Source organism: Balaenoptera physalus (assembly GCF_965194825.1).
Source record: "Balaenoptera physalus genome assembly, chromosome: X".
Classification (NCBI taxonomy): domain Eukaryota; kingdom Metazoa; phylum Chordata; class Mammalia; order Artiodactyla; family Balaenopteridae; genus Balaenoptera; species Balaenoptera physalus.
This window is the reverse complement of record NC_138903.1, coordinates 49,378,590-49,387,493: the sequence shown is the minus strand read 5'-3', so window position 1 is coordinate 49,387,493 and position 8,904 is coordinate 49,378,590. Positions and strand designations below refer to the sequence as shown.

Genomic DNA, 8,904 nt, shown 5'->3' with positions numbered 1-8,904 from the left:
CGTCTCTGGAGCTCGTTTACATGGTGGTCTGAATCTCCTCTCCTCATGCACCCTGAAACAATGGTCTCTTGCCTCTTAGGCAGTTCCAGACTTTTTCTTGGGCTCCCTCTGGGCTAGCTGTGGCGCACTTGCCCCCTTCAGGCTGTGTTCATGCAGCCAACCCCAGTCCTCTCCATGGGATCTGACCTCTGAATCCCAAGCCTCAGCTCCCAGCCCCCACCCGCCCCGGTGGGTGAGCAGACAAGCCTCTCAGGCTGGTGAGTGCTGGTCGGCACCAATCCTCTGTGCAGGAATCTCTCTGTTTTGCCCTCAGCACCCCTGTTGCTGTGCTCTCCTCCATGGCTCCAAAGCTTCCCCCCCCCACCACCACCCCTGTCTCCACCACTGAAGTGGCTTCCTAGTGTGTGGAAACTTTTCCTCCTTCACAGCTCCCTCCCAGAGGTGCAGGTCCCATCCGTATTCTTTTGTCTCTGTTTTTCTTTTTTGTTTTTCCCTACCCAGGTACGTGGGGAGTTTCTTGCCTTTTGGGAAGTCTGAGGACTTCTGCCAGCATTCAGTAGGTGTTCTGTAGGAGTTGTTCCACATATAGATGTATTTCTCATGTATTTGTGGGGAGGAAGGTGATCTCCACGTCTTACTCCTCCACCATCTTGAAGGTCTCTCTACATCGTTTTTTTTTTTGTGTATCCCTTAACTACTTATCTTGGATATAGGTGATTTTACTTCCTTTTATCTTTTAACCTTTCTACTAGCTCTATACATGGTTGATTTACTACATTTATTTATATTTGCCTTTGCCAGTGAGTGTTTTCCTTTTGTAATTTTCATATTTCTGGTTGTAACCTTTTCTTTTTAAGTTAGAGCAGTCACTTTAACTTTCCTTATAAAGTTGGTTTGTTGGTGCTGAACTCGTTCAGGTTTTGCTTGCCTATAAAACTTTTGACTTTTCCATCAAATCTGAATGAAAGCCTTGCTGGGTAGAGTATTCTTTGTTGTAGGTTTTTCCCTTTCGTCACTTTAAATATGTCATGCCATTCCCTTCTGGCCTCCAGAGTTCTGCTAAAAAGTCAGCTGGTATCCTTAGGGGAGTTTTCTTGTATGTACACTGTTGCTTTTCCCTTGCTGCTTTTAGTATTCTCTCTTTATGTTTAATTTTTTGCCTTTTTAATTACAGCCTGTCTTTGTGTGGTTCTCTTTGGGTTGATCCTGTTTGCTTCCTGTACTTGGATGTCTGTTTCCTTTCCCAGATTAGAGAAATTTTTACCTATTGTGTCTTGAAATAAGTTCTCTGGCCCTTTCTCTCACTCTTCTCCTTCTGGGACCCCTGTGATGTGAATGTTAGTATGCTTAATGTTGTCCCAGGGGTCTCTTAAACTGTCTTCATTTCTTCTTATTCTTTTTCTTTTTTCTGTTTAGCTTCAGTAATTTCCACTTCTTTCTTTCAGTTCATTAATCTATTGTTGATTCCTTGTACTGTATTTTTTATTTCAGTTATTGCATTATTCATTTCTGTTTGGTTCTTCTTTATATTTTCTAACTCTTTGTAAAAGAAAAAAAAAGAAAAGAAAAAAAACCTTCTAAATTCTCACTCTTTTCATCCAATCTTCTCCTGAGTTCTTTGAGTATCTTTATGATAATTACCTTGAACTATTTTTGGGTAGATTGCTTATCTCTATTTCACTTAGTTCTTCTTCTGAGATTTTATCTTGTTCCTTCATTTGGAACATATTCCTCTGTCACCTCATTTTGCCTAATTTACTGTTTTTATTTCTATGTATTTGATAGGTTGAGTGTTATGTTTCCTGACCTTGGAGAAGTGACCTTTTGTAGGAGATGTCCTATGGGTACCAACAGTGCACTACCTCTGGTCGCCTATATGCTCTAGGATTGTCCCCTATATGGGTTTTGTGGGTCCTTATGTTGTAGCTGGCTGACTAATGTGGGCAGTCTGGTAGAAGTAGGAGTGACTCATCCTTGGTGCAGTGGGTTGCTAGGTCCTGCCTTGTGCAGAGGCTGCTGGCCACTGGTGGGTGGGACCAGATCATGAGGTAGCTGGCTGCTGAGCTCCAGGGGTTCCAGAGCTAATGCTGGCCCACTGGTGGGTAGAGCTGTGTTCTGGGGTAGGTGATTGCAGGGCCTAAGGTCCCAGATCTAGTGTTGGCCTGCTAGAGGGCTGGGTTGGCTCCTTACATTGTTGGTTACAGTGTCTGGGGTATCCCAAAGCTGGTTTCAGCCTGCTGGTAAGTGGGTCTGGATCCCCGTATGGCTGTCTGAGGGGTTCAATGTGTCTCAGAGCTGGTGTCAGCCAGCTGCTGGCAGGGTTAGAGCCCATGATGTCCTGGGTCTGGTTTCCACCTGCTGTGGGTGGACTGGCTCCTGACAATGCAGACTGTGGGGTTTCAGTGGTCCTGCGGCTGAAGTCTCCCTGCTAGTGGGTGGGAGCAGGGTCCAGGACATTACACAGCTGTTGCCTACCCAGTAGTGGATGAGACTGTGTCCTGAGGCTAGTGTTGGCCCATAGGTGGGTGGAGTTGGGTCTTGGGGTCTCTAGCTGTGGGGCCCTGTGGGTTCCAAAGTTGGTTTGTTGATCTGCTGGTGGACATGGTCAGAGCCCAGGGAGTCCTAGGGCTGGTGCCAACTCACTGGTGGGTGAGGCTGGTTCCAGGTGTAGTTCTTACCCACTAGTGGGTGGCCCTGGATCCCAGGGTCTCTAATTACAGGGCCCTGTGGGTCCTGAGGCTGGTGCCAATGCACTGGTATGCAGAGCCAGGTCATGATCCCTCTGGTGGACAGGGCCAGACTGGGGACTCAAGGCATCTTAAGGCAGCCAGCCTGCTGGTGGTTGGGGCTGCATACTCACCTAGCTAGCTGCTTGGGCTGAAGCATCCCAGTACTAGTGCTGACAGGCTGATTGGTGCTAATAAGCTAGAGGGAGGATTCCAAAATGGTGCTTGCCAGCATCAGTGTCCTCGTGGTAAAACAAGCTCCCAAAAATGATGGCTGGAAGCATCAGTGTTCCCAGGATGAGCTCCATTTGCTTCCTGCCTCTCTGGAAGACGCTCTAAGATCAGCAAGTGCATCTGACCCAGGGTCCTTTCAACTTACTGCTTCTGCCCTGGGTCCTGGAGCATGTGAGATTTTGTGTGTGCCCTTTAAGAGTGGAGTCTATATTTCCTACAGTCCTCTGGCTTTCCCAAAAATAAGCCCTTCTGGCCCTCAAAGCCATACATTCTTGGGTCTCATCTTCCTGGTGCAGGACCTCTAGGCTGGGGAGCCCGATTTGTGGCTTGGGCCAGTCACCTCTTGGGGAGAACCTCTGCAATTGTAATCATCCTCTTATTTGTGGGTCACCCACCTGGTGGTATAGGTCTTGAATATACCACATTTCCACTGCTCCTACCCATCTCATTTTAGTTCCTTCTTTATATCTTTAGTTGTAAGACATCTTTTCTTCTAGTTTTTTTGTTCCTTCTCATCAATAATTGGTTTCTAAATAGTTGTAATTTTGTTATACCCATAGGAGGAGGTGAGCTCAGGGTCTTCCTACTCTGCCATTTTGGCAGTTCTAGGCTATGGAAACCAGGTGACTGATGTTCTCACACCTCTATTCAGCTTTTTCTGGTATGTGTCCAACAGGGCGAGCTCTTCATTGGAAAAGGCCATAGCCATGTTCTGAAAGTTCTAAAGTGGGTAATTGCAAGCTCCAGGTGAAATAATCTCTACAGGGAAACAAGTGGATGGGATTTACTATAGTAAAAGTACACAAAGTAAAATTAGCAAATGTAAAAGTTGCCTGGAGTGAAGACTGGAAGACATCTATCAATAAAAACCTTTCAAGTGTTCTCTCCCTGTGGAATCACACATTTTTTCCTTCCAGCATGATTTGTGACAATTTGCCTATCAGGAATACTCTTCAGAGATACAGCATGAAAGGATTTTATTGGCAGCTGGTCACTTGGGCACCCTCTGCCTAGCAAATGTCAATATTCTAGACTCCTGAAAGATTAAGTGTTCGGTATAAAATATATTATTTGTAGGAACAGTTTATGCACTATAAACTACCCTTATTAATTAAGGAATTGTGGGAACACTCTCAAAATCTAAGTTCAAAGATTCTGGGCAAAGGCAAACATTGTGAGCAGGGCTTTATTAAGATAGCAGAATCGGCTTGCTTATATTACTTCTTTTCTATGCTATATCCAAACACAGAGCTTCAAACTACATGAGCAAAATCAGACAGAACAGAAAGGATAAATAAACAAGTCTACAATTATACTTGAAGTTCAAGCAGTAGACCACTGTCTGTATCCCAGAAGTCTCCTCTGTCCCTTCCCAATCATGATGTGTTTTTTTTCTCACTGTCCCCCCGCTTCCCCTTTTTGCTTCTCTCCTGCATCCCAGTTCCTTTCTCATTCCTAAAGTCCTGTCCTCCATCAAAAGTAAAGATGCTATGTTGAGTATGATTTCCATATGATAATTAAACTTCTGATTGGCTGAATTCAATGTAGATTGTGTTCCCCCTCCAGCTGTGAAGCTCAATCCCTCTGTCTCTCATGATGAAGTAGAAGTTTTCACACCACTGTTAGGAATTTCAGGTATGAGCAGGAGAGCATATTCAGGGCACTTCTCTCACCCTCAGATCCTTTATCTGTAAAATGATGTCATAGTCAGCTTGGCTAACTAACAAGATAGCATGGACCAGGTGGCTTAATTGATAATTTCTTACTTTCTTTTTTTAAAAAACATCTTTATTGGAGTATAATTGTTTTACAATGTTGTGTTAGTTTCTGCTGTATAACAAAGTGAATCAGCTATATGTATACATATATCCCTATATCCCCTCCCTCTTGTGTCTATTTCTAACAGTTCTGGAAACTGAAAATTTGAGATCAAGGTGCCAGTATAATTGGGTTTATGGTAAAGACCCTCTTCCTGGTTTACAGATGACCACTTTCTTGTTGTATCCTCACATGACAGAAAGAAAGAGGGAGAGGGAAAACAAAGTCTTTGCTCTTTTTTTACAGGGGCACTAAACCCATCATGAAGACTCCACCCTCAACTTCAAATACCATCACACTGGGGGCTAGGGTTTCAACGTATGAATTTTTGAGAGGACACATATAGTCCATAGCAAATAGGGATATCCCCACCTCCTTCACAGGTCATAGGAGAAACAGAGAGAGTAATACCAGATGGCTTACAACGAGTGTTATGTGTCAAACCCTGAGATGAAGACTTTAGCAGTATCAAAAGACTCCTTGAAATTCCAGGAATGCACCAAATGGGTTTTCCTCTCAGGACACATACTGTTCCATCTGACTGCAATGTTCTACCCACAGTTAATCACATGGCCTGCCTGCTCCCTCATTTCCTTTAGACCTTTGTTCAATCATTATGTCAGGGAGGGCTTCCCTAGTCACCATGAATAAAAGAACATTCTCCTCTCATACCCTTTCTTCCTGACCTGTTGTATCTTTCTACACAGCATTTGTCACCCTCTGGTGGAATATTCTGTGAGATCAGAGATTGGTACCTACAATAGTAATAAGGCACATAGCAGGTAATCAGAAAATTTTTGTTGATGAATGTCTGGGAAATTGGCCATTTACATGTCTTGCTAAGATGCACAGACACCCTCCAAGATGGGCATTGGCCCCATTTTACTAATTATAATTCATACAGAATCTCAAGGACACAAAAAACTCTAGTCTAGGCTTTGCAATCATGTTTTCCAAGCTTCAAAATCTGCAGTTCCTGGATGCTTTTGGGTAACAATGAGGTCCGACAATTTCTTCATCCATTTATCCATCAATGAACACATACAGTGTTTCCACATCTTGACTACTGTAAATAATGCTGCAGTGAACATTGGGGTGCATATTTCTTTTCAACTTAGTGTTTTTATTATCTTTGGATAAATACACAGAAGTGGACTGCTGAATCATATGGTATTTCTATTATTAATTTTTTGAGGAATCTCCATACTATTTTCCATAGTGGCTGCACCAATTTACATTCCCACCAACAGTGCACAAGGGTTCTCTTTTCTCCAATTTAGACCAACACTTGGTGTTTCTCATCTTTTTGGTTATATGCTGATGTGGAATTTAACATTTGAAAACAATATACAGGAGGACCTCATTCATCCTGTGACAAATTGGAACTGAGAGTAGTTGGTTGGTTTCAGGAGTCACAGAATAAACTAACCTCAATGGAATCCCCAAAAATGGCATCAAAGGAGACTCTGTAACATAAGGAGAGTGGGGTGACCCCAACTGCAGAGGAGGGATGAAAGTCACATAAATATAACGTTAATAGGCAAGGGAGCCAGGCTCACAGAGAGCTAGTGTGAACAAACTCACAATTATGTCAGACCAATTTCTCACTGCATCTTTGGACACCGATCATACTGGCCGGTCATGGAAAGGCCACAATCACTTCCTTTCTTGTACTTTGGATGTGACAATGTCTCTCATTCTGCATTATAGATGTCCAGAAAACTCAGAAACTTTACAAACAAAGAACTTACTGATTTCACTTTGAATTTACTGTTTTGACAGTTTTGTGTGTACTTTGATAAAGGACTAGCTTGGTGATGTCTGTTTTGCACCTTGAGAATGACACAGCCATTCCCACGATCCACATCACTGCTATCTATCAATCTGATTTATCTTGACCCACCCACCCAACATATTTGTCACATGCAATACTCACTAACTTTCTTTCTTCCCTTATTCCTCTAATCCTTCATGAAAACCTAAACAACCTCAATGCTGACTTGGCCAACCTGGAGCCTCTCTCTTCAGGAATGTTAAGTTCCAGTCCAACTGATGCTCTCTTGCCCACTGTCATGCCCTTATCATTAGGAAAAACCATACTCATTGAACTCCATTCCTTCCATCCCCCTCCCTCACCACCGGAAACATTACCTCCAGTTCTTCCAGATCCTTCCCTCTAATGTTCCTGTGCTGACAGCTGTCAACCTCATGGAGGCCTCTAATCTACTAACCACACATGTTTCTCACTATTCATCAAGACCTCATGTTCTTTTTATGCTGCTTACCTGGTATTTGAAGCCACCTTCTTATGCTGCTTACCTGGTATTTGAAGCCACCTCTTGCAGACATTAAATGTTCTTTCTCTTGTCTTACACCATTTTGCTCATGTGGCTTCACCTTGATAAACTGTAGTTTATCTTCCCATTTGTATGCAAGGAGCTGAGAAATGCTCAGCCAACCTTAAAACATAGCTGGATTGTTTCACTTAAAATTTGTAACCGTGAAACTTTATTTCCAACATTCCCTACACTGACCTATGAATTCCTACTCTATTGTAATATGACTAAGGAAATAAAACACTTATAAACATATACACTAAGCCCTAGCCATCCACTCAGATTCTGAACTTGGTCATATCTGATCCCTGACTCTGGCCAAATAATAAGCTCTGACACTGGTCAACCATAAACCCTAATCTTGGTCTTATACTGAGCTCTGATCCTTGAAATACACTAAACTCTGAGCCTGGTAACACACTGCACCATGGCTACATTCATATAGTGATCCTGACTCTGGTCACCCACCAAGTCCTGACTCACGTCACACACTGAGCCCATTTAGTCAGAGCCTAAGCCTGGTAACACCTCACACCTTGAGCCTATTACTGGTCACATGTTGAGTCCTGACCCTGGACACACATTGAGCCCTGACCCTAATCACGACCCTAGTCACACACATTGTGCTGACCCAGGTCACATTCTGAGCCCTGACTCCATTAACTTTCTGGGCCCTGACTTTGGTCACATGCTAAGCAATGAACCTGGTCACATACTGAGCCTTAAATCTTGTCACACATTGAGCTATGACCCCAGTTCCATATTGAGTCCTGAAACACACTGAGCCTTGACCCAGTTAATACACTTGAGCAGTGACACTGACCACACTCCTATCAGGGGCCCAGGTTACATGCTAAGCCTTTAACCTGGTAATAGTCTTGACTCAGGCTACAGTTGAGATCTGACTGGTCATACAGTGGATATTTACCTGAGTCACTGGATGTGTCCTGATAATGGTCAACCAATGAGCCATAAGCCCAATCACATCATGGGTCCTGAATCTGGTCACACACTGAGTTATGACCCTGATCTCTCCATTAACCCTGATTCTGGTCAGATGCTGAGCCCTCACACTTGTAACATGTCATACATTGAGTAGTGACCCCAGTTATGTACCAAAACCTGACTCTTTTCTCATATTGATCCTTTGCTTGATAACAACTTGACAGAGGTCACCCTGGGCACATGCTGAGCCCTTAACCTGTCCACACACTGAGCCCTTAACCTGTCCACACACTGAGCCCATACCGTGATAAGTCATTGAGCCTTATGCATGTCACATACAGAACCCTGACAGCAATCACACATTGAGTTTTAGCCAAATCACACAATGAATTCTGACCCTAGTCATGATCTAAGCCCTAACCTGGGTAACATGCTCAGCCCTGGCTCTGCTCACAAGCTGAACATTGACCCTTGATAGTTGATGAGCCTCGAATGGGGTCATACTCTGAGCCCTAATGTTAGTCAAATTTTCAACCATTCACTGATTAATGAACTGGAACCCTGGTCACAACTGATCCAGGATCCTAGTCAGATGCTGTGCTCTGACCCAGTCACATGCTGAGCCCTGACTTCTGTCACCTGCTGTCGTACCCTGATTGTGGTCACATTTTGAGCCCTGATCCTGGTCAAACGTTGAGCAGTGAATCTTGTCAAACACTTACCCCTGACTCTGATCAGTCATTCAACTCTGATTCTGATATTATGATGCACCCTGTTTCTGGTCACCTGCTGACCCCTGATCCCTGTCACACTGTGATCTCTGATCCTAATACACTGTTGAGTCC

At 43.7% G+C, this 8,904-nt stretch overlaps 1 long non-coding RNA gene across 1 annotated transcript; it reads right to left on the bottom strand.

Annotated features, from left to right (window-relative positions):
• Positions 1-1,666: 1,666 nt before the first annotated feature.
• LOC309651896 lies at positions 1,667-8,328 on the bottom strand. The gene is made up of 2 exons (XR_014258446.1): positions 7,115-8,328; positions 1,667-7,080 (listed from the first exon to the last, which is right to left on the bottom strand). It is a non-coding gene; the product is annotated as an uncharacterized lncRNA (long non-coding RNA).
• Positions 8,329-8,904: the final 576 nt, after the last annotated feature.